Here is a 27,184-nt window from a genome sequence, read left to right as displayed (position 1 = left end):
TTATCAAATTATATCAAATATAAATTATTATAGCTTATGTAGAGCATGTAAATGATATCTGATACTTTTACCAGCTCCTTGAGATAGAGCAGATAGCTTCAATTTGCATGTGGAAAAACTGAAGCAGAGAAAAGGTAAATGAGTTGTTTACAGTTAGATAATAATAAGTGGAATCAGTACAAAAAGCAGGTCCTTTTATTCTAAATCCAGGGCTCATGTCTTGGAAATGATAGTCTTCTCAGAGAATCAGATTACTTTTAATCTGTGAAATGATATGACATACAATCATTATGTTCATTACTATTATTGTCGTTTATAATGCAGCAATTGGTTTTCACACCGTGGACAGAGGCTACAATTTGAGGACTGAAAGGATTGCAATAACTATGTTACAAATATTTGTATAAACTTGTAAATGATGTAATTAGGCACCATATTTGATTATCATGGAACTTGTTTAGGGTTTCTTTGAAAGAATCAATTGGTTGGATGGGAACACTACAGGAATTTCATTTGCATACTATTTCATCATCTCTGTAAGGAAGGTATACTGGATAAATTTACAAGATAGAACCAGTTGAAGCAAGATTTTTAGGGAGTAAAGGTGAGATGCAGAGACCAATGATATTTAGACTCTAAGCTCATTTCATAAATAGGCCGGTATATCCTTCTTTGTAGCCTTATATTGTATCTTTAAAATTTTTATGATGATCCTTAATCAGTAAAAAATACTTGAAAATGTACCTATTGAGCATGTTCTTATAATCAACATAAATATTTAATTAATTTGTAATTTGCATATTTTTATCCCAATACACTGTAAAATTTAAATAAAAATGAAATGGAAACTAAAAACAATATGAGGAAATGATTTAAAATTAATTTCTAATTTTAGCTATTTGCGGTCACACCTTCTCCTTTACCAAATTAAAAATACAAACAGAAACAAAACTGAATCCGCACAAGCTGGTGTACTGAATTTTTTTTTTTTTTTTTTTTTGGTGGCGGGAGAGGCTAGGAATGTGATTAAATGTATGCCCATATTTTTTCCCTTGATTTCTATGTAATTCCTTGTGACATTTACTACCACTGGCTATTATGGTGGCAGACCATCCCCGCAAATGTATGCAAACCGAAATAAAACAAATGCATTATTTGCTGATTACTAACTCAAGATGCTATTTTTAAATCTCAGTCACTAATTAAATACAAGGTTTGTTTGGTAATTTCATTAGTAAATTTATATAGTCCTCAAGGTCAACTGGTTAGTCATACAAAACAACTGGGTTTTGTACAATTTTAATAAATGAATTCAAAATCCACTGAAACACTTCATTTGAAAATATCTTAAATAAGTCAGAAAATTTTATATCCAGGTGATTTTTCCCCCAGTTTTTATGCATTGTGTACGTAATTGCTTTCTGCATCAAAATCATATAATAATGAAAACTTTTCCAAACATCTGTTTTCAAAATATTCTTTCCACAGCAGAGATTTCTTTAGAAAAGTGTTACTTCTTCAGTCATTTAAAAATTTTCTTCTTTATAATAAAGAAATCAAAGAATATCTTTTAATTCTTTTTCCTGGATACAACCTCAATGACATCAGCTCATGAGATCATTACTCTTTACCCTCTCCCTCCCATTGTGGCTAACAAAGACAGGAGAAGTCAGCTCTGCCACTTGGGGATTGATCATTTGGGCTTATATGTGCAAGATTATGTTCAATTCCCAGTTTCTGAGAAGGATATTTTATATACTTTTCCCATTTTTAAAATAAGGATTACGTGAATTAAAACCACACAGTATAATCCACTTAACTGACTTCCCTAATTGCTCTTGGACTTCCATTTTTCCATCAAGATAATTCTCCCCCTTATGTTACAGAAGTCTGAGCAAAGCTGACAGCAAGATGCTTTACATTAATATTAGCTGAGCTTGATTTTCTTCTTTTCTTTTTTTTTTCACATAACAATTAAATATACATTGTTGTTCCCAAACTTCCTTCTGTGGTTTCCATCTAGTGGATGACCATGTGTATCAGTACATGCACCCAGTCCGCTGTGGAGTAAATGTGGATGAGGTGAGACATTGCAATTGACTATCAAGCATTTCAAATGTGGAAGTCTCCCAAATTGGATTATTCAAGGGTTGGAACGCCACTCCAATTAAGGGATGAGTCTTGGGCTTATGAAACACCAGGTCCCAGGGCAACATGTTATGCCTCCCACACTGCTATCCTTTTGAGTCACCACAGGAGCTTTGGCAGCATTGGAGTTTGTCATACCTCAGAGCCCAGAGTGTTTTAATGACCTCTTTTACCCTAAGATCATCTCTGTGAGACAGCTAGAGAAAATGAACCCTGACTTTTCAAAAGTACTTACAGCAAGATAGTGTCCAAAAGGCGCTAAGCAATAGGACTGCGGACTTTCCTTAATGCTCTGACCATTAGACCAGGCTAATTAACACAGAAAGTCATCACAGCTTCCTGTCAATGTGAACTTTGGTTGAACCTGTTTCAAAGTAAACACACCGGGGGCTGACATGGACACATAAAATTTCTATAATTTAGACATTAAAACAAGCCAGATGTCCTCTTATTAAATACGTATTTCACATTCTGAGTGCAATTAGCATTAAAAGAGGTGAGCAGGGGTGGGGAGCATTCAAAACAGCAGCAGTGACAGTGTAGTTGGTGGTACAGCATTTAGTTCTTGGACTTGACTACAGCCTGTCTTTGATTCTGGAAATTGAAATTATTTTTTTAAGATTTATTTATTTATTTATTTATTTATTTATTTATTTATTTGAGAGAGAGAGAGAGAGAGAGAGAGAGCCTGTGAGCACACACAGAGGGAAAGGGAGAGGGAGAAGCAGACTCCCCACTGAGTGGGATGGAGGCCTCAGTGATCCTGGGATCATGACCTGAGTGGAAGGCAGATGTTTAATTGACTGAGCCACCCAGGTGCCCCAACAAAAATTATTTTATACCAAATTATTAAATATATATGTCTCAGAGGCTTTGGGGGCGGCATAGTCATAAGATGGAAGGAGCCTGTGTTTCTGAGTCATCCAGTAGGAGATGACCCAGTAAACAACCCATTGGACTATAATGTATCCCATATGGATGTCTAGTGGATTGTGTTAAGCCACTGAGAGCTGTCTGATTAAGCAGCAAGACATTATGCTAGCTGGTCTGATATACCTTGTCCTGCTCCCCTTCTCCATGAACTGATACCATGTCAGTATCATGTACAAGAGAAGAAATGGTCAATTCTACTTAAAGAGATGGAAAATACCCTATCCCTGAGTGGTAACTTGAAAAGTCATAAAGAGGAAAGCACCCCTATGTGCATTAGGACAATTCCTCTAAAAATAGATTTGGCTTTCTTCTTCTTTTTTTTAGCTATAAAACAGCTTTGAATTTATAAAATTGATTTTTTTAATGTAGAGTAATATGAAGGACAATAAAACCCTTCTCTTCCCTTTCCAAAAATGCCCTCTTGTCTTTGGTTTGATAAAATATGCAAAAGCTCCTTTGGCTTGAGAAATTATCTTCAGAAGTGTGGTACTAAAGCATCTATTTTAACTACAATGGAACAAATATATATGGACTTTCCTTTTTCTCTAAAATGCTGAGTGTATTCATTTATATTAAGAGCATGCCACTTTGGGAAGTCATAGTAGGATACCTAATGTATATAAATCCCCCAGTGGGATTTCTCTTTATTAACATCCACACAAAAAGCCTACACTTTGTGAGATGTGTCCACCTCTCCCAAATCTCTGGAATTCTGTATATTTCAAATGGCACTGAAATGTCATAGCACTTGGGCCAGTTGTTTGTTGCTCCATTTCCTTGATTGTGTTCCTCACACCATTCTCTTTCCTCCTCCCTTCATTAATTTCTCAAAATGATAATGTAAAAGGGTTTTTAAATTTCAATTCAATTAGCCAACATATAAGTACATCATTAGTTTCAGAAGTTTTTAATAATTCATCAGTTGCTTATAACACCCAGTGCTCATCAGATCTTGTACCCTCCTTAATTCCCATCACCCAGTTACCACATTCCCCCCAACTCTTCCCCTCCAGCAACCCTCAGTTTATTTCCCAGAGTTCAGAGTCTCTCATGCTTTGTCCCCTCTCTGATTTCTTCCCATTCAATGTCCTGCCTTTCCCTTATGGTCTCTGCACCATTTCTTATATTCCACATATGAGTGAAATCATATGATAATTGTCTTTCTCTAATTGACTTATTTCACTTAGCATAATACCCTCCAGTTCTATCTACTTTGATGTAAATAGTAGGTATTCATCAGAAAAGATGAATGTGAAGGTTTTGAGTGTATCAGACTGTGAAAGCAAGGATATCTTGCTTTGTGGCTGTGTGGATGGAAACCTCACTTGAGATAAATGGAGAGGACAGTCACTTTGCATTCTTATGGAAGTCCAGATGACACAACAAAACTAAAGCCACAACAGCAGCAACAAAGCAGATGTCTGTCCGAACTCTGGTCTTCCAAAGAAATGAAAACTCTAGCATGTCTTTGAAGTTGCTGATTCTCTAACATGAACAGCCTCGTTGCTGTATTTTATGGCATCATCTATGACAGGAAGACATTCTTGAGCATGACGTTCTTGTGAGAAAATTGTTTTTTCCATTATGAGTAGATGAAGTCTAAACGTGGTAATATGGTTAAACTTTTGAAGTTCTATCAAGAAGTACTTGTTTATTATTTATTCGGTGAGCCAGTCTTCCAAAGTCCAAAGCCCTTGTCAACCTTATGGTCAAATAACTGTCTTTTCCAAATGCCTTATCTCTTCATATTAAAGAACAGAGAAAACTTTTCACAAATTTAAGTTAAGAGAATGTAGGAACATATTTTTTTTTTTACTCTGTGACCAGGAATATATGTTTTCTAAAATGTGATGGCTGAGCCTACAAACATAACTTAAAAGATATTTGTGAAACCATTTTTTGTGAATAAATTTATGCTAGTTGAAGTCAGAAAGTAATTTTCTTTCTTAAAAGTTAGAGCTGAATCCAGCACACTGTCACCTGCTGTAATAGCAGAAACTTTAAAACAAGATAATTACTATGCATAATAAAATAAAATAAAATAAAATAACCTCTCAGAAATTCTTATATTATATCCCTCAGTGTAATTTGGCTTAAAGCCTTTGCGATATGGGCAACTTTTCTCATGATCTTAAATGTGTTTGCTGGAAAATAGGCCATATTACACTCTACTAATGAAGACACAGGAAGCTGAGCTGTGATCTCAAGCTCATGAACGTGAAGACAGTTCCTGGCAGCTAATTTTTTGTGGTAGCCCTGGTTGGGCTCCCCAGTTACATGTGAACAGAAACAGAATTTTCCAAATGGAGTAATAGGCCATATTACACTCTACTAATGAAGACACAGGAAGCTGAGCTGTGATCTCAAGCTCATGAACATGAAGACAGTTCCTGGCAGCTAATTTTTTGTGGTAGCCCTGGTTGGGCTCCCCAGTTATATGTGAACAGAAACAGAATTTTCCAAATGAAGACAAGTGCACACTACTTGGATTGTTGGGTCCTATTATCTATTACGCATTTGTTTTTCATTATTTTACAGTCTCCATTTCAGACAGTCTGCCTTAACTCAATTTTCATTTGCAAGGATTACTACTACATTAAAAGCAGTAACTCTATTAAGTCAAATGTGCAATAACAAAGTTATCTGCTTTCACAGGGAAGGGGCTGTAGGAAATGATCCTATACCTCTAAAGAACAAACCATTTGATCTTTATTTTATCCAAGAATGAAAAAAAAAATAGTGAGAACCAAAGGGGTATTACTAGCAAGCAAACCTACTTCCCACTTGAACAACCTAGATCCTAACGGACACAGAATTCTGGCTCCATTGGGTCTTTTCCTGAATCCTTCCAGTACAGGGAAGGGATTCAGGATTTGGCTAGAGAACTCTCAGTGGGGCCAGTGTTTGATCAAGTTCTAATAAGATTATTTTTATGCTTCCTCTCTATTTTTCAGTTCCAAATAGCTCCCAGTATTATAAATTAGAAGTGGGAAAATGGGCATTGGATTGTTTTTCTTCCCTATTGCAAACTCAACTCATTGAAAGGAGTCCTGGAAAGTCACAGTAGAAATGTATCTTTTCATTTGTCTCTGATGAAATGGAAATGAATTCTGAGATTTTGGAAAACTTGGTTTCTTCTAGAAAAGGAGCGGGGATTGCCACAAGAAAATGAGGCGTTGCTATGTAGTAACGGGGACAAAAAACTGGTACAGGGTTCCTTCTGGGATGAATTACTCAGTTGACCATTGTCTTCTTCACCCTTCATGCTCCTTCTACCCATCCAAAGAAATACACAATCAACTTTATGTCTTCTTTTTCTGGCTTAGTTCCAGTGATGCCAAAAAAGTTGCTCAATTTGGTAAACTCAGGGAAACATATTACCAAAACAATTTTGATATATAATTAGATATTCTGTTTATGGAGTAGTTTATGTTTCAGTTTTCAAGTCGGTTCAAAAGTGTGTTTCTTCACATGGATAGAGTATTACTGAGAAGTAAATTAATTTGATTCCAAGTGCTAGCTTTGTGACCTGAAAGCAACATGGAGGTCAGTAGGAGAAACAAATCTCTGATCCTATCACCTTCTCTTTTTCACAGTCAGCTCACCGTTTTGTTTTTTCCTCACCTCCATCCAAAGGTACAAAATACTTCCCTAATGCTTCCAGTGAACCCAAACATGCCTGCCTATAAGAGTGCTGAGGCCCTGTGTTAGTCTAATGCCCCTTATTCTTTGACAGTCTACATTTAATGTACATACCTAGAAAGAAATTGATGTACTTCAGGAATGTTTAAAGTTAAGAGACATATTAATCGTATAACCAAATGATGCTCTAATGGTGAAATGTGGGCACCTAGAAATCTAAGAAGAACCAATTTATAGAGGAATTGTCTCATTGAACCTTAAAATACCAAACATAGGTGGTTTTCTATACCTTCTACAAGGTCATCACAGGACAATACCCAAATGGATCCTTTACAGAGTTTATTTATCTCCTCTCATCCAGATCTGAGTGCTTAGTCATAAGTTATGTGTGTAAACTTGCAAGGCTTATTAAAGCCCTGCAGAAATCAGTGTAATTGGTGAATTAAAGACCCACTGCCTTCCAAATTGCATTTGGCAACAAAAGTCAATGATCTTGGTTTTTGGCCCCAAGAACAACAAGAACTACAAAAACTATTCTGAGCTTGGGTAGGTCATGTATTAGCCCTGCTGTCTGCACATTTATATTTCACATTTACAAGGGTTTTGTTTTCCTAGCATTCTCCTTTGACTTTCATAACCATTTTTTTGAGTTTTATTGAAAAATAATTAACATGCATCACTGTAGAAGTTTAAAACCTAATGGCATGATGATTTGATTTACATAAATTGTGAAATGATTATCGCAATAGGTTCAGCTAGCATCCCTCCGCTCATACAGCTATGATATAATGAAAAGAAAAATGTAGAAATAAGAATTTTCTCTCTGTGATGAGAACTCATAGGGTCTATTCTCTTAGCCTTCCTGTGTATCCTACAGCTATATTAACTCTAGTCATCATGCTGTACTTTACATCCCTGGTACTTGTCTTACAACTGAAGTCTAATTTTCATTACTCTAAGAAAAAATGTTCTTATGATATAACCTATATACTCCTGTTAGCAAGCTAAAGGCAAGCCAGTTCAGATCTCTCATAGGTATAAAGGAACAGAAAAAAACTCCCAGGCAGTCATAACTTGAAGTGAATCAGGGCTGTGCTTTTAAAGTTTGCAACAAGCAATCCAGTCCAATTTTACAATTGAATGTCACTTAGGATTGAAGTCATTTTAATTTTCATGATCCTGAGTAATGCATTTTCCCACCAATGTGCTATTACAGGAAAAAAAAAACAGTTACAGTTTAGCAATAGCTCTCTATTATTAGCACTCTGATGAGAGGTCATGTTGATATAAAATTGGCATTTTCAGGGACTCCTGATAAATGTAAGTTCTCAGACTCGCTGGAAATCTATAACAAGAGAGGAATATTTCTAATTTTCCATCTATCACAAGGGGAGAAGAATTGTAAGAATGAATAGTGGTACTAATAGTGGGCTTACTCAGTTTTATTTCTGTGTGTGTACATAGAAAGTTTATATTATTACATTAATGGAGATTAAGTTCAATTGCAAGTTATAGAAAACCCAAATAGCTTAAATAGAATGGAAATGTATTTTTTCATTCAAGTAAAATTCAGAGGCAGGTTCTAAGGTGTTCCGGTATCAAGGACTCAAGATTCTTATGGCAAATTGGGTCTGGCTGCCATTCCCAATGTCACCTTGAGGGCCAAGCTGTGTGTCTTAGCAGAAGATCCAACCATTACACCTGCATTACATCACTTGGAAAAGAAGACAAGAAAGACTGTACTTTACTTATAGGGTAACTTTCTACCACTTCTGCTTTTACATCAGTGGTCACAATATAGCCAAATGGACGTACCTAGTTGCAAGAGAAGATAGGAATGGAGTCATTGTGAGTATCTCTTCAGCGAAAACTTGGGGTTTAGTAGCAGGAGAGAATGGATATAGGAAGACAATTGGAAGTCTCAATTACATATTTAATGTGTGACTTTGGGCAAGTTACTTTTCCCAGTCTCAGTTTTCTCAGTTATATAAAGAGGCTGATAGTTCCTACCTTTTGGAGTCATAGGCAGGATTGTACGAGATAATATATGTAAACAGTTTTGCAAAGTATATGATATCTGACAAATTCACAACAAGTTTTGTTACTGCAAGATACAGCATTTTGGGGTCTTCTTAGCAATGGCTCTTTACATCTCAGAGAGTCAGTAAGGATAGTTAACTAAGAACTTCTCTGCCACATAAATAAAATAGGCTCCAGACTAGCCTAGCTTCCCACACCATACTTCTGACTACACCCCTAGATTTCCTGTGATCCCTTCATATCAATATGACCTCAGCAATAGGAAGAATATTTTTCACATTCTAAAACACGGCTATTTTTTCAAAGACACAGGAAGCAGTCTTAAGGAGGATGAGAAACATCGAAGCATTAATAGTAGATCATTGATAATAATGTTAGTCCCTTGCAAGTATTAATGTTAGATGTTACCATTATTATTGTTGTTATTATTATTATCATCATAAATTTAGTGGAGAGATTCTATGTCAGAATGTGCTTGGAAACATCTCATCTGAGAACGTTGAAATCAGAGATCAAGGCTCTAAAACAATAGATGAATCTGTCAGGGTTAAGTCAGGAAACCAGAGCCACTCTGAGCACTTGGGAAATAAGAGATTTATTATAGACATAGATCTTACAGAAATGTGGGAGGAGTTGGCGAAGTGAAGGTCTGGAACAGAGAGTGAGAATGAGGCACAGAGTTGCTAAGGTCATCTGTCAAAAACACTGGCAAGAATGCAAAAGCCAGAGCTTGAGAGTGAATATAGAAGCTAAGCATACCCTGACTATGCAATAGGTGCAGAGGGGGATGCCACGGAGATGTCTACAAGAAGCACTCAGCCTCTGTGTGGCCATTGCCAAGTGTCTGTCTGTGGGCCTGGAACAGTGGTGTGCAGCCCAGCCCTGGGTTGGGAAGGCAACTGCTCAGAGAACAGGGAGGAGGAGGGACGACCCGGGATCTGGCAGGCATCTGGGCACTCAAACAGCACAATACTTACCCCAGCGTCCTTCAGTGAATCGCAGCCACTAATTAGCTTTCCTCTTCCAAGTCACATCTAGAACCACACAGGGAAGGAGACTCAGGAAAATATAAACGCTGTCTTACCCAAGCAGATGTATCTAAATCCAGCACAGGGATTAAATAAATAAAAACTTTGTTTTAAACTAGAAGGACACATTATGTGGCAAAATTTGTTCTCCTTCAGGTCAAGATTTATTTAGGAATTTTGACTTTTTAGATACTTTAGTATTTGTTAAAGATATTAGGAGAATTGTTCTCAACTTGGAAATAAATAAGCAAGATGACTGTGTAACATTTTAACATTATGCCAAAGTATTATCCAAAGAACCTTGACTCCCTAGGAAAATGGAACTTTCATTGTGGTGATCAAAATTGGTTAGTACCCAGGTATTTTATAGCTCTGAAATATAGAATTTAAGTTGTAGGAAACTGATAAGAGACAAGGACTTGGTTTTCTTCTGTCAGAGTTGATGATTTGCATAGTCACTGTTTTATTGTTCAATAGAACATAATCTAACCTGCATTGAATTCAGCGATCTGATCTCAGCACCATTCCTTGCTGCCCATAAAAAATTTCTATTTTTCATTCTACTGATTCCCTCATCAATGAGTTAAAAATTTTGTGTATGTTCACTATCTATGTGTATGACAGTTATGTTTTTAAGATTTTGAAAATTATGCTTCGACAATCACCACAAGACTATTATTATCTTTATGAACAAGAGGAGTTTCCAAAGGCTAATAACACATCAGGTAGGTAGGACTGAATGTGAATATGGGGAATCTGAGAATGTCAGCACTGAGAACCTCAGTAGAACAGAGTAATGGAGAAAGGACACAATGGCAAAGACATTTAGCAGGAATCTGGGAAACAAGAGTGTTTGGAGGAAGTCTAAGCCTTACAGAGTGAAAGGGCAACAGAGAGTCACATAATTCAAAGTCAGTCTTGTTCCTATGTGGTGCTATAATTTTGGAAAGGTGGGACTCATAGGATATAATTAGAAAAGTCTTTTCTCCACTTCTCATATAATCTTGCCTATCCCTGACCCTTGGATGAAGTGGGGGACAAATATCATCTCATCAGTCAGTCCTCAGTTCAGCAATTAACCTATCCAGGTGAGCCTAGCACTTGTTTGGGTTGGACACCCCAGCTGGAAGAGGGGCCGTAGACTACTTCAACTCTGTTGTTCTGCCTTTATTCCCAAACTAGAATTACATTCCTCTTCCTCCTCTAAATTTCCCCACTGGATCCTTCAGAATTGAAGAACGAAAGGCAGGGAAAGTAATGCTGGTTTCCTACTGCTGCTGTAACAAAATACTACAAAGTTAGTTAAGACAACAAGTATTTCACACATTTGTTTTCTTAAAGTTCTAGAGGACAGAGTCTAAAATCAAGGTGTCATCAGGGCTCTGTTCCTTCTGGAGGCTTCAGGGGAAGGTGTTTCCTTGTCATTTCCAGCTTCGGTGGTCACCTCCATTCACTGGCTCACAGCTCCTCCTCCATCTTCAAAATGTGGCATCCCAACCTCTGCTTCCCTTGTTCCCATCTCCTTCTTCTGCCTTTGAGTCTCTTGCCTCCCTCGTATAAGGACCCTTGTGATTGTACTGGGTCCACTTGGATAATCTAGCATAATCTTTCTATGTCGAGATCCTTAACGTAATCCCATCAGCAAAGTCCTTTTTGCCACATAAGGTAACATTTCACAGGTTTGGGGGATCAGGATAGGAACATCTCTGGGGGAAAGGGGATATGATTCTGTCTGCCACAGAGGGGAAAATCTTATTTATATTTTGTAAGTTATCTAGCGCTGGTGTTCTCTGCATTTGGTATGTGTTTAAAACTGATTTTCTCTTTTGGAAAGTTTCCATGAATTCTTTGAAGACCATTAACCTTCAGTCTCATTCCTGGGAATCTGTTACTTGTAGGTTCATCCTTGTCCGGAGCAACTGCATCTCTGCATTTAGTAGGATCCTTAGTTTTTTTGTTTACGTGTTTGTTTCCTACCGAGATTCCATTCCTCCAGGAAGCCCTTTTGCGCAGACTTGAAATCAGCTCGAGCTGGCTGTCTTACCTGAACAGCTTATATCTGCATCATGGGATACATCCTTTGCCCTTAGAGCATGTTTTAGAAGTCGTAGAATAGGGTTTTGAAACAATGGGGTGACATAATAGGGAACAAAATGGTTTTGAGGGATTAGAATATAACTAAAGCCTTGTTGTATCATATGATAACAGTGTAATCTTGGGCAAGTTATTTCACCTTCATAAGGCTATTTATTAGCATTTTAAAATGATAAAATGATAACATTTATGAAAGCACCTGGCACATTTTTGGCTTGCAATTGTCCAAATATATATATATATATTTGCTATTATAATACAATTATATGGACCATTCTTTGCTATAGCTGGCTTAATTTAGAGCTCCTTCATTTCCTTCTTGACTGAGCATTTCCCTAATTAAAGGTAAGAATCTTCATCTGTCAGGTCTTTGGTGTGTTTCAAGTTATACATTCTTTTGGTTACCAGACTTTTTAGTGATGATTATCAAATATTTGGGAAGGATTCTGATAAAAGAGATAACATTTTCACTTCAAATAGTTATCTCAAACTTCAATAACAAACATTAAAATATTGAGCAATGACATACTATGTGAATAGCAATGACAGGATCAGCTGTAGAAATTAATTCTAATAAGATTTGAATTATAATTAGTTCCAAGAAGATAATCCAGGTATCAGAGAAGCACACATATTCTCAACAAGGACTAATGTGCAAGTCTGTGGAATGGAATGAGAACAAGGCAACCCAAGAAAGGTCACAATATATCTGAAGAAGAGCGTAACTACTAAAAAATTAAGGGACATTTAGTTTATATACTATTGTATAACTAAATAAAGCCTGATAAAATAAATTAGTAGAAATAGCTTCGCAATCTAATCTTCTGCATTTCCTGTTGGAAGTCTAAACTTCTATGTTCTGTACAGAACACTCTTACAAGATTAAGGCTTTCTGTTCTTAATTCACTGTTGTATTTCTTATATATTATATTTTTTTTTTGTATTTTTTAAAGATTTTATATATTTATTTGATAGAGAGTGCAGCAGGAGGAGAGGGGCAGAGAGAGACAGAGAAGTGGACTCCCCACTGAGCAAAAGCGTGAGCCCAGGGCTAGATCCCAGGACCCCAGGATCATGACCTGAGTCAATATCAGAAGCTTAACTGACTGAGCCACCCAGGTGTCCCTTCTTGTATATTTTATACTATACATGAAAATATCTTTGTAATAAAAAAAACACATTTCATTGGAGGATTTTAACAATGTATTCACTTTTTCTTCACAATGGACCCAAGCAAGGGTCACTACCAAAATCACATTTAATTCTTATTCCCTTATTATGGAATCTATCACCAGGTACATGACAAAAAAATATTTCCTATATTGCACGTTGCAATAGAACAATGAGCTTAGGAATCGTAATTCTCATTTGGCCCCCCTACTTATTTTCTCAGTATCTTCTGTTTCATAGTAGCCTCTATTAATTCAAAGTGAAAAACACTTAAAATTTTATTATTTCTGTCCAAGTTTTCATTAAATACATACTCAAGGGGAAACAACAGGCAAAGTTTGTTACCCTGACTTACTCAGGTAATGAACAGGAAAACGTTTTTAAATTTTCATCATTATGTGCTTGTTATTATTATTCAAATATCATGGTAATTATGGAACATATACAAGAGAAAGGACTAACATAATCCAAAATCTTTTAGCTTAATTTTTCAGCATGAGATTTTTAGCCACAAATTTACTAAATCCCAATTTATTCCTCACCTTAAAAGATCTGCCTTATATCACTGGAGCCCAAATCTTCAAACCCTATAAATATTCTCCCTTAAACTTTTCCATTCTAAGACACAGTTCAGACTCTATCCAGTTATTATTTTCTCTAGTTGTTATATCTGTAATTGAGTCTGATTAACTCAAGCCTATTTGATTATCAGTTTTTTTCTGGTGATAGTTTGGGGAGTTGAGAGTAGAAATAGGAAGTCATAATGTCATTAACAGTGGTTAGCTGTTGGCCAAAGTTCAAATGTTTAAAAAGTCTAGATTCTCTTTTTCCAGAAGAATCTATGAGCTATATACTACTACTACTTCTTACAATAGGTAAACATCTACTGAATTCCATGTATGTGGCTTTACATGTATTACCTTTTAAAATCTTTACAAAACCATCATCAGATTTGCAGTATGGTCATCTTTATTTTTCGGAAAGGAAACTGAGGCAGAAAGAAGTTAATTTTCCCAAAGTTATCCAGATAATAAACATTAGAACCACTTACAGAGTTCTGTCCAAGCATAAAGGCCCCAGATTACTAAATACAGCTTTGTGAGAAAAATGGGACTAAGGGGATCCAGCCAGACCCAGATTTCCCCGGCTCCCACATTATTCATTGCAGCCTTAGACAGTGGTCCACTTAAGACTGTTGGTACTGAACAGACAAGAAGACAAACATATATATACTGGCTTTGTCCTCACCCACCATAGCCATTCCCTTTCTGTTCTTACTGGCTACAGACTTGACCCTTGAAAACTGGTGGGACTTAACTTCAGGGAATATCTCCCCAGAAAACTTAAAATTTTATCATTTCTGTTCAGGTTTTCACAATATAGATGCTCAAAAGGAAACAATATACAAGTCGTGTTTCCCTGAATTATTTAGATAACAGATAGGAAAGCTAGATGTTTTGAAATTAAATTTATCAACACTGGTGTCTGTATGGTAAAGAGTTGTTAATCTGCCCATTGTTTCCTAAAAAGATTACATTTGCAGCAGGGGCTCCCACTCAATCTATTCAGCAAGTGATTTTATTGGCAACAAAGTCTCCAAGGGACAAAACAGTTGATATACAGTCTTTCACAAAATTTTTGTTGCTATCAGTTTTCTATTTATAAACTCCCTGCTTATATAAATATTTTCTTGAGATTTTTGCCCAAAGATTTATTACTACAATTATTCATGTCTACTGAGGTCAGACAGAAAGAGAGAGAGATTAAAATGCTCACATTTTAGCCTTTAGTGGTTCCTCAAAAATTGAAAATAAAATTGCCTTATGATCCAACAATTTCACTTCTGGGTGTATACCCAAAAGAATTGAAGTCAAGATCTAGAAGAGATACTTATATACCTATATTCACAGACACATTATTTGTAATAGCTAAAAAGTGTAAGTAGCCAAACTACCCGTTGGTGGATGAATGGACAAACAAAATGCGGTATATATATTTATAAAGGAATATCACTGAGCCTAAAAAAAGAAAGAAAATTCTGGCACACATTGCAATATTGATTAACTTTGAGGACATTATGATAAGTGAAATAATCTTGCCACAAAAAGATACAGTAATTCTCCTTATAATACTTATAATACTTATATACTTATAATACTTATATATAATACTTATATAATATAATAATTATAATACTTATAATACTCTAGATACCTAGAGTAATCAAAATCACAGAGACAGAAGTAGGCTGGTAGTTGCCAGGAGCTGACAAGGAGTGAGGAATGAGGAGTTATTTAGTGGATATGAAATTTTAATTTTTTAAGATAAAAAATGCTCTGGAGATCGGTTGCACCACATGTAAATGTATTTAACACTACTGAACTATACACCTAACAGATTGGGGGTGCCTGGGTGGCACAGTCTGTTGAGCATCAGACTTGGTTTCAGCTCAGGTTGTGATCTCAGGGTTATAAGATCGAGCCCCCACCTCGAGCTCCATGCTGAGCACAGTCTGCTTGGGTTTCTTTCTCCCTCTGCCTCTTCCCCTCCTATCTCCCTCTCTCTCTAAAATAAATAAATCTTTTAAATATATGGTTTAGGTTGTAAATTTCAGGTAATTAAAAATTTTTAAAAACCATTATCACTTTAAAAATTATAAAAAATAAAATAAAATTTAAAAAATCACAACCATAACATCAGGCTCATGGTGTTACAAAATTTAGCTATTATAATTTGAATGAAATATTATTTTAAATAATTAATAAAGCAAGGTTGAAGAAAGGCAGAAGTTCTTGTTATTTTTCCAAGTGAATAAACTGGGGAAGGAAGTGGGATAGCTGAATTCACACAGAGTCAATTCTAAATACCAGATGGATGAAGTATGACATAGTGAAAAAAGGCTGGAGCTGCCATTTAAGAAGACATTTAGTCTTGATACTATCAGTAATTGACTGGGTGATCTGAAGCACTCCCCTTTGCCTCTCTGAAACTGAGTTTCTTTCATTTAAAATTTTGTTGTTGGGATGCCTTGGTGGCTCAGTGGTTGAGTGTCTGCCGAAGCTCAGGGTGTGATCCTGAGGTTCCAGATCAAGTCCCATATCGGGCTCCTTGTGGGGAGTCTGCTTTTTCCTCTGCCTGTGTCTCTGACTCTCTATCTCTCTCTCTCTCTGTGTCTCTCATGAACAAATAAATAAAATCTTTAAAAAATAAAATAAAATTTGGTTGTTAAAATGGCTCATATCTAGATTTCCTTGCCCACAAATATACACACTCAAAAACTGTGATTTAACTCCATTGCGTCCCCATTCCACACATACATGTGTTCTTTGTCAACAAATATATAGTCAAGAAACCAGCAAATTACTACTGCTACGGGCATACTGTTGACTATGTGCATCCTAGGTACATGGAATTTTATTTATCTATCTATCTATCTATCTATCTATCTATCTATCTATTTATTTTAAGATTTTGTTTATTTATTTGAGAGAGAGAGAGACAGAGACAGAGCATGAGCAGAAGGGAGGAAGCAGAGAGAGAGGGAGAAGCAGACCCCCCTGTTGAGCAGGGAGCCCGATGTGGACCTCAATCCCAGGACTCTGGGATCATGACCTGAGCCAAAGGCAGATGCTCAACTGACTGAGCCACCCAGGTGCCTTGGGAGTTTATTTCATATAGACTAGATGACTTTACAGTATTTCCTTATATAACAGTCCCAGATACATGAGAAGTGGTATGAGTATAATGGGGTACACATATAAAATGCGGGATTAGATCAGTTCTACTGAGCTTGAATGTTGGATTGGGATAGCTGTCTAGATGATTTAGTAGGAAACATATGGAATAATCCTGCAAGGAATAAGCAACCCAAAGAAACTTTTAGAAAACACTTTTGAAAAAAAGTTGCAATATTAAAATAATAGTACATGGGTACAGTTTTTTATATATTAGTCTGTTAATCATTTTCATCCCTTGAGACCGCAGTACTTATAGCAGTACTTGCAGTAATATCAGCCAAACCTGTCATCTAAATGTCCATGAAAATCTAAGCATATTAAATGAGTTTCAAAAGTCTCACTGGCTATGTGCCTAGATGCTGAAAGAAGATGTGATTCGCATTTGTAAAACTTGAAGAAAAAGGGGGATGATGGCATGACTGGCAGTAAATGGTAAAATATGCATACACCTTCATCTGATAATTTTGTATGAAAAACATACATAGAAACAATGTTCCTAATGCATAAGCTAAATGTTAAAGGATGTTTATTGCAGCACAGGTTATAGTGGTAAAAAGTTGTAAATTGGCAGATTCTTTATCAGTTAAGGAATGGAGATAAACCCACACAATATAATGGCACGTAGTCCTTTAATAATGATGCATTAAAAATACATGTGCTATAATGTTAAATAAAAGCAAAGACTTTTTCCTATTTTATTATTAAAATAAATAACAAATACAACAAATATGAAACCAAATATTCACCATCTTCTATAAATAACTATGGTAAACCTCTAAGTTCAGACATCTAAGATGTACTCTTAAAATGTAAAGGAAAGCTTTTGTAATATGGAAAAAAAAATCCTTCTATATTTCAAAAAAAAAACTTCAGGACCATACTGGCATTATAGACTCAAAAATATGTTTTTAAATTTGAAGTTACCATTTACTTCTTCGTTCTGCATGATATTCACAGTCTGTGGGAAGCTGCACACTGTGATCTGAGAATTAATTTAATATACCTGTTTAATATTTTTCAAAGAGATTATTTTTGTTGTACAAGACAAATCATTATGAAGCCAAGTTTTGCACTCCCCAATAAAAGAATAAAATTGTAAGAAAATAGGCTTTTCATTATAGTTATTGTGCTAACAATCTTGTTTATGCTGAACAAACAATTCTCAATGTAAATCTTAAAATGACAGTTAAGTGGGTGGTAATGACTGGTTGTCCTCACAGAGGCTTTCTTCACCTTAATGAGGAAGAGTTGCCTGCAGGGTTGGCTGCCTGCCCTCCAGTTTATGGGTAGAAGGAAGAACAGTGAATTAGGGAGGATAGGGCTTCCTGAATCTGTCTATATACCTCAGGCCTAAATTTCTATACACCAGTGACAAACACTCAAGCAGACTCTTTGCCTTATGGGCTATGAGGATGAGTTGAGGAAGGGGGTCAGGGGATGAAATGAGTGGAAAGGGAGAGTGGGCTCTCATAAACAGGAAAAGAAGTCATCACCAGTTGGGGAATCAGCTCAAGTTTGGGATTTAATCACACTCCTCTCCCCATATGAGATATTTGCCCATAAAATTTCAACTGATGTACATTAAAATATCACTGCTATGATTGGTAGAGTGGTTTTAGAGAATATGACTTGAATTAAAAGCCAGATAGACTTCCTAAATTTTTTTCATATTCCCTCAAATTGGAATAATTGCCCAAAAAGACCTATATCTCACAGCCCTTACAACAGGGGCAGATCACTTATAAAATAGGCTGAAAGAAGTGTGCTTGCTGTTGGCCAATTGTTCCAAAATAGAAAAGGGGTTACACTACACATGCAACTTGCCCAACCTCATAAGTCAAAGAAGGAGGTGAAAAAAGTGGCAGTAAGTGTAGATTTAATGGATATTTCCAAAAGGAAATATGAGGATTGGGGACAGAATTCCTTCAATAGGAGGAGTGATGTACCTCAGTGACATCATGGATAATTTTCTCACACTTTGCTCTCTGAAAGCAAATTAGTAAGTAGAAACAAGTAAGGGTGACTAATTATAAAAGGGAAAATTATTGATGACATTACTGAATATTATATATTATTCCAGCATCCCAGTTCAGTTTATTTTATTTTATTTTTTATTTCAATTTTATTTGGAGGCAGACTTCATTTGCAAGCATCCAGGACTTCACAGATCAGTCCTTAAATAATTTTCCAAGTACAGTTTAATGTGCTATCATACCAGGTATAAAAATATACAGATGAGTAAAACATGCTCCCACCCTGAAGGACTTTGTAACTTGTTTTCCTTTTCTTGGTATTGTTACATGAACTTTACAAATCATTTAAAGGACAATTTAACAAACCCTATCACGGTATAGCTATTCCTAAATTTTGGGTTTCCTGGGGATCCTACTCTGAAGCAGAGTATAGAAGCAGAGTATAGAAGCACAAAGAAAAGTCAAGTTGGAGTAACTAACAGCCTGCTAACTGCATCCTCCAGGGTGCTCTGAAGTCAAAGTGGCCCATGGTGTGCTTGACAGGAATGGATCACCCTCACCTTTGTCAGTCATTGGACATGGACCCCCTCGGAAAGGACATGTCCATAAGTAAGCTGACTCTCTTCAGATGAAGCAGTGCCTGAAGTAGCTGATACCTGAAGACTGTCTGCTGACAACCTTCTTGAAACTGAGCAGCACATCCTTTCTTGAAGGCCATGTGAATGTTGTTATATATCCATGTCCATCCCAATGTTATATATCCATGTCCATCCCAATGTTGTATATCCATGTCAGCACTGCCTGGATTCATTTCTTATGTGTAGGAAGAAGTCCACTAGGCATCTGGTTGGATCTCTCTTCCTGAGACAAATGTAAGAGAAGATGACTGGCCAAACTATAGTTCCATTGTAGCTAACTTGGGCGTCACAAATTGCCGTAGTCTACCTCCTCCACCATCCTTCCTAGATTTCTCCTCACTTCAGTCAATACCTTTACTGGCCTTACTGGTTTCTCAGGTGTAGGTATCAAGATCACATCCCTGAGGGGGGTCTGAGACTGTGATCATCGCAGCTTCTCAGACTGTGATAGCTGCACTTGTCCATTTAACATCACAATAGGGCAGGGGAATAGCAAGGTGTTCCTTAGTCTGAGATCGAATATATTCCTCTCTGCTTCTATTGTGTCATAGTAGCCCTACTTTCTCCCAGGAGTCAGGGTTCAGTGCTGGTCAGTGCTAGGCTGACTTCTTACTGCTGGTTCCTGTCCAAGTGCTCAGAGAGCAGCCATAATTTATAAATGAACGGGGCTCTTTCTTAATTCTCTGAAAGAAGTATCCTCTCTTTAGAGACCATGAATTCTTAATGCTGTTGAACCTAGGGCTGTGGGTATGAGAAAAACAAATTCGTCAAGTGGATTATTGGAAATGAGGATAGGTAGCCCTGGTCCTGCTTGTACCATTTGGTTCTTGGACTCATATTCTTCCTCTTGGGGTCACAGAACTATATAAAGTTATTTGATTCAAAGTACATACTATACTTTAGAGTATGTAGACACCATTCTCAGAAAGAATATCAGAGCTGATGCTTCAGCTATACCTTCAGAAGGCTGTTACGGCATCCATGAAGCCAGAAGCTTCTGAGTGGTTGCTATGTGACATGATTAGTAGATTCCATGGGGTAGGCCCACTCCCACTCCCAGATTTTTCATGGTAAAGTGTGCTACCTGGTCTGTTGTGATGGTACATGAGTTCCTTTCTTTTCTTTTTTGAAAGATTTTATTTATTTATTTATTCATGAGAAACAGAGAGAGGGAGAGAAAGAGAGGCAGAGACATAGACAGAGGGAGAAGCAGGCTCCCTGTAAGGAGCCTAATGTGGGACTTAATCCCAGACCCAACTGCTGAGCCACCCAGGCATCCTGGTACATGAGTTTCTATATCAATAGATAAAACATTTTTTAAGCCCTTGGATAGTGATGCTGTTTGCAACTCTGTAGGCAGGAAAGAAATACGCATCTATTTCCATCAAAGCAGATAGCTAGCCTGTGCACTAGTGATTAATGATGCATCATGTGGCCAGTTGGTCTCTTTAAGAAATGATGCCATATTGTGTGTGTTTTCCTTCCAATTTATTTTATTGTGATAAGAAACTTAAAATATATCCTCTTAACAAATGTTAAGTGTACAGTACCTTATGGTTGACTATAGGTAGAATGTTGTATAGCAAATTTCTCGAACTTACGCAGCTTACTTAACTGAAACTTTATGCCTGTTGATAAACAATTCCCCATTTCCCTCACTCCCAACACCTGGTAACCACCATACCAGTCTTTGGTTTAATGAATTGGACTACTTTAGATATCTCCTATATTTTGAATAATGCAATACTTGTCTTTCTGTGTCTGGCTTATTTCACTTAGTATAATGTCTTCAGGCTTCAACCCTGTTGTCCCATACTGCAGACTTTCCTTTTTTAAGGCTGAAGAATATCCTATTGGGTGCTGTGTGTATGTGCGTGTGTCATATTTTCTTTATCCATTCATCTGTTGATGAACATTTAGGTTGTTTCCACATCTTGGCTATTGTGATATGGGAGTGATAATATCTCTTTCAGATCCTGATCTCAATTCTTTTGGATATATATCCAAAGTGGATAGTGAGATAACTGGATCATATGGTAGTTCTATCTTTAAAACCACCATACTGTTTTCCACAGTGGTTACAGGAATGGCACCATATTGGGATTCAGTGTTATTCTCTTTTGAGAACACTATTGGTTCTCTATTCTTTTTGGCAGTTTGAACATTCAGTGGGGGCAGTAGTTATATCAGCTTTGGTCTATTTTTGCCACTATGGCCACTTTCTTCATGTGTCTATTATACCAGTATTGTGGTGGCCAATGACAATGACTAACATTAGTGTGCCAAATCATCTTCTGTACTTGGTGGTTTGGTATCTTTATAGTAATAGTTGATTTCTTGTGCATGTTAACATATGACACAAACATATTCATATTTAGCCTCCTCTGATAGGCTAGACCTAGCCACATACCTCAATCCTAGTTATCTTTTTCCTGGATCTTCCAATCTTCCAAAACTTTGACTAGCTGACTAAATCACGATAATGCCCATGAGTCTTTTTCTTGGAAATGATAATTTTTAATTTGGTACCTAGGTCAGGAGTAGGTGGGATAGTTTTCTAGGCTTTCTCTTGGCTTTTCCTGCCATGTTACATCTTGCCTCACAGAACTAGGCCAGAAAGTGGGAGTTCTTTCAACTCTCAAGTATGTCTGTGGCAATTATCACCCAGTACTTAAAAGGGAATCCACATGGCACATTTCTATGTCCATCACACATAAGTAGTATAATGTTCTGGATTTAATGGATATTGTGTTGAGGAATTATATTTTAATTTGTAATTATAACTATATTTTAATTTGTTAAGGAATTATATTTTATCACACACTTACTATGGCCCTAATAAAGAGGATGAACTAAGTTTCTAGTAATCCATGTACTATTGATTTCTGATTTAACTTCTTTCTTCCTTTTCTTCGTTAATGGGATTGAAGTGGTCTTTGTCACTCTTTGTAAAACTATTTATGATCAACAATACTATATTTTTAATAAGTAGGCATAATTACATAGTTCCTTTGTTCTGAATCTTTCAATAGCTCTGTACAGCCTCCAGAAAAATCAAACAATTCACTAACCTAATCAAATGAGAAAGCTAATGAATTAATACGCTGGTAGTGAAAAGAAGTGAAACATTCACAAACATTTAAAAAATAAATTATGCATACCTTATAACCAATGTTGTATGATATGAAGGAAAAGAGAAGGTTAAGGATGATGTAAAGATTTCTGACTTGACCTAAATCAATGGTAACTGCATTCTCCATGGAAGAGAATAAAGCGTGTATAAAAGTTGTTTATGTGTAAGTGTTACTCTCTTCTATCAGACTCTGATCCATTTGATAATTATATTAATTCATCTTTGTACTCCCCACAGTATTTACTATAATATATTGCATATACTGTTAGTCTCAAATTAGTATTTGATTTATGAGTGGGTAAATGTGGGCTATCAAAATCTTATCTGCAGCACCACAAAATAGGCTGAGGTTATTGGAGAAACCAGAGTAAAAAAAAAGCTGTTTTTTAAAAAAATTCTGACAGTAGGCAAGCCATATTGTATCACTAATACCAAGGCAAAAGTGAGCAAATATTTCTCCTCCTTTGTGACTCCACATTGACCCGACCAGGGTTTCTATTTTATTTAAAGACTATTCTTAATACTTAAATGAATAATAAGCAGGAAACCCCAGGACAGCGGTGGGGGGTGGGGTGAGGCTGTGTTTGAAAAGGAGATTTGTTCCTCAACCACATCAGCTGTGCTAGAAAAAAAGTACAAATCCTACAATCACAAGTTTGTGAGTTAAAATGCAACTTCTTCCCTCAGATTTCAGCTAAATGTAGCTACTTAGTTCACTCATGGACAGGGTCAGTCTTTTACATTTCATATTTTGGGGAAGAAGAAGAAATGATAAAGAGAAAGCGACAAAATTCTAGCTAGAAATGGTAGCAGGAACAAACGTGGTGGCTTTGAAAACTAAAGTGGAAAGCAAAACAAAACCTCTTTGCACTGTTTGAACCCCAAAGGGCATCCAAGGCCTAAGGATATATCACATTAACAACCTGTGAATAAGGCAATTGCCATCCTTGGAATATGTCTAACCAGACTCTAGGCAGCCTGACTCTGTTAATGGGAACTGACAAGATATTTGGCACTGAAAAGACATCATAGAAAAAGAACAAAACCCAGCCCTGGGCAATGGCATCACTGAGGAGCACTAATTCACTTAGCCTGGGACTACTAGATCTTTCTTTTGTTCACACCAGCATATGGGCAATATTATTGGAATAGCTGTTTTGCTCTTCTGTATCTGTTGCTAAGAGCAATAAAACTCCTCTGGTCACCTTATTTATACCTTCTGCTCACAAGACAAAGATAATGATTTTCAGTTTTGCTGTGGCACATCTCATAGCAACACAAGGTTATTATAAATAGATTAGTTTAACTCTCTTGTTCCCCCCAAATGTGAAGAACAGTTCATGGCCTGTGCAGGCAGAGCTACATGTGTGGATAAAGATTCCAAAAGCTAAATGCATTATAACAAAGGGAATTGAGGATCAATTGCCAATGAGAGAAAAAAATTACAAATGAGGAAGTATGAGTCCTAAGGGAGTCAATTATACCAAAACACTGCCATAAATGTGACAAATCAGTACAGAAGAAACAGGTTTAATTGGAAATAGATTATTATAGCACAATGTGGTTTGGTAACATTACTACAAAAAGTAGTAATAATAACTAACATTTTTTGTAATCATTTTATGGTATATATATATATATATATCTCCAAAGAACCAGTATGGAAATACTACATTTTGAATACTACATTTGAATTTATCTATTGAAAACAAACTGTTCATTGAGGAATATCTAGGAATATCTAGATTCTCAAAGCTAGTTAAGGGCTGAGTCGACCCTGGTACCCAAGTTTGTTTATATACATATATATATCATATAAAATATATATGTGCATATCCCACCATGCTTTCCACAAGCCAATCCCAGCCCTTAAAATAAAAATCAAGCCAAATAAACTAAAATATTAACAATAAAAATGAAATAGTCTCATCATTTTGTTATGCCTACACTGTTCATTCCTCTGTATGTTTTCATCAAGAATATGTGAAGAGTGCATATATCATAGTGTTTGCTAATACGAAGATTACCAAGCTCATTTCACCATTGGATCTATGAGTCTGAGTAATAATATCAAAGTCTCAGAACCTATAGAAAAGATCATGAGTGTGTAGTTGAGGCACAATGCTTCTCTGTAAAGATCTACCAGACTTGGGGAAGAGGCAACAATATGAAAATTCATCTCCACCACCACTTGCTTGACTGTGAATTGAGTAGAAAAAGAAACCCTGTTCCTATGAGGCAGGATCATCCAAAAGCACTAACTTTTTTTTTTTTTTTTTTTTTTTTTTAACCAGACACAAGGTATCAAGCAGGAAGGCATGGAAAGAAAAATCAGCAGGACACTTAATTGCCACTCATCCTACTGCCTCATTTTTCTTCCCTTAGTTATTCCACGTTTTTCTCCTCCTGATTTCCCAAACCTCCTCCCTTGATTTTATTCGTTCTGCCATCTTTTCTTTTTGCCTGTGTCTCCCATTTCCCTCTTGTGTTTCCAGGAAGTTGAAGACAGAAGCAAGCTATCGGTACCATGGGTACATGTGTTCATAACACTCATTTTGGAGGATTTTTACATTATTTTTAATTAATGATATTTTTAAGTGAATTCGAATCCATGGTGGCCAGGTAGTCCACTTTAATCTGCACTATACTTTTTACCTCTGTTTTGCACATGATGTCTCATATTTAGGTTAGTTTTTATCTCAACTATTTTGAGTTTGACTAAAAATATGAGTATGAGATAAATTAGAAACTTGATCATTATCTAAATCCTATGAAAAATACATGCATTCCATATCAGTAGGAAAATGATAATCCAAAATTATATGTTCATATTAAAATAATTGTGTACATATATGTATATATGTGGAGAAAAAAAAGGATAATTAAATAAAAAACCTTGGTTGAATTTTTTAATGCTTTTTAAATAGAATATGACCTTTTTCTTGGTTAGAACATTCTGACCACCAAACTTCCAGATTCAGAGCATAACCTTTTGATTAATTGGACTTTTTAGCCAATACCACATGGCAAGGCTAGACTAAACCTGGAACTCAAACATTTTTCTCACTGACAATTATACTTACTTTGGATTGCCTATGTTTACCAATGAACCTAAAAATGTAATTAATTAAATTGCTTAGTTTGGGATAGGAGAATTTGTGGAAAAACAAAGTGTAAAAAAAAGTCATAATTACTCAAAGTTACTCAAGTGAATTTGTGGGAAAATAAAAAAGTTCAAAATCTCCAGAGAAATTTTCCAATACAATTTTAATTCACCTAACCTGGCAAAATCTACATCTATTGAATACAAATGTCTTTAAATCCATGTCTTGTTAGAGCTATATATCTTTAATATCACAAAGTTCAGAGTTGTTTTCTTTTCAGTTAGGGAGTTCTGATTTTCCCAACATGCTGTGTCAAAGTGTGTACATTCCTTTTAGAGCCTGATAAATAGAGAAGCAATCTGTCATCTCTGATATCATCTATAATAGCAGGAGTCTGGGCAAATATTTAAATAAATACCCATGAGCAACACTGAGATTATGAGCTATAGAAGGCTTTTATAATTATTCTTTGGAATTTTCCTAAGAGAGAAAGGTGCTTTCCCACCCTTATCTCATATAATTTTCAAAACACTCTGGAGTTCAGGGACGAAAATAAAGCAAAAATTCCCAGCGGTCATTCAGAGAGTTTATAGTAAAGCTAGCAATTGAATCTGGGCCCACCTGGATTTCCTTTTACCTAAATGCTGTGCGTGTCTGGGCCTTGGTAGTTCCTTCCAGCTTTGTGTCACTGCCTCTTTTTGTTCTGTAGCTTCTCCCATCCTGGAGCTGGTCTCTCAGAAGATACTCCTGGAATTCCAATTGCAGGTAAAAGACCTTGCGATCATCTAGGTCATGTCCTACACCTTTTTTTTTTTTTTTACAGAAAAAGAAATTGATCCCCAGAGAAATGGAAGATTCCATCAGAGTTAATAAATTCTTAATCCAGGAATAGAATTTTCACTTTTTGTTTTGAGATCACTGCTCTATTTTCAACTCAACAGAATAATTCTGGTCTAATTTTCCAGTAGATCTTTCCAGTAAATCTTTGACTCTGGTCAAAGTTTAATCTGTGTATTTTCAGATTCACATACTTGTCATTTTAATTGGTTAATTGTTAGTCACTTTTATCTCTTATTAGTAGTGTGATGGAGTTGCAATTTATATTTAACATTTGCAATTTCACTGAAGTGTAGCCTTTATTTCCTTTTTTGTCTCAAGGGTTTCCCCATCACTGAACACGAGGTGTTTTGTTCAAGCAGACGGCAAAATGACAGAATCAGGAAGGTCCATGGTGGTTGGTAAGGCATACTGGTAGATTTTTTGTAAGTATCATGCCTAGGATATTAAAATTTAACTTAAAATGTTGAACAAAGTTCTCTATGGATGTTTTCCCCTTAATTACAATAAATTGTATGACAACCAATCTTGGATATTATTTTCTTATCATCGAAATAAAGAGTAACACATTAACATAATCTTTCAAGGATCAAGTATTATTACACAAAAGCTATATTTCTATAGTAGAAATTGTCATTTTCACTTATTTTTTGACCTATGCTTGGGATAAAACTCCAACTAATCTTTACAGGATTTTAATAATATAG

General features: G+C 36.1%; 2 long non-coding RNA genes across 2 annotated transcripts in view; one reads left to right on the top strand and one right to left on the bottom strand.

The window, feature by feature from the left end:
- The window catches only part of LOC119871555, a 64,502-nt gene extending 37,583 nt beyond the window's left edge, over window positions 1-26,919 (top strand). Inside the window, exons 2-3 of the long non-coding RNA XR_005358545.1 lie at window positions 26,350-26,405; window positions 26,799-26,919. This is a non-coding gene — a long non-coding RNA (uncharacterized LOC119871555). The remainder of the gene's footprint in view (window positions 1-26,349; window positions 26,406-26,798) is intronic.
- LOC111095626 lies at window positions 160-20,367 on the bottom strand. The gene is made up of 3 exons (XR_005358544.1): window positions 19,326-20,367; window positions 9,741-9,797; window positions 160-262 (listed from the first exon to the last, which is right to left on the bottom strand). It is a non-coding gene; the product is annotated as an uncharacterized LOC111095626 (long non-coding RNA).
- Window positions 26,920-27,184: the final 265 nt, after the last annotated feature.

Source organism: Canis lupus, chromosome 4, assembly GCF_011100685.1.
Source record: "Canis lupus familiaris isolate Mischka breed German Shepherd chromosome 4, alternate assembly UU_Cfam_GSD_1.0, whole genome shotgun sequence".
In the NCBI taxonomy this organism is placed as follows: domain Eukaryota; kingdom Metazoa; phylum Chordata; class Mammalia; order Carnivora; family Canidae; genus Canis; species Canis lupus.
The sequence above is the reverse complement of the archived record's forward strand: the minus strand, read 5'-3'. Positions and strand labels throughout refer to the sequence as shown.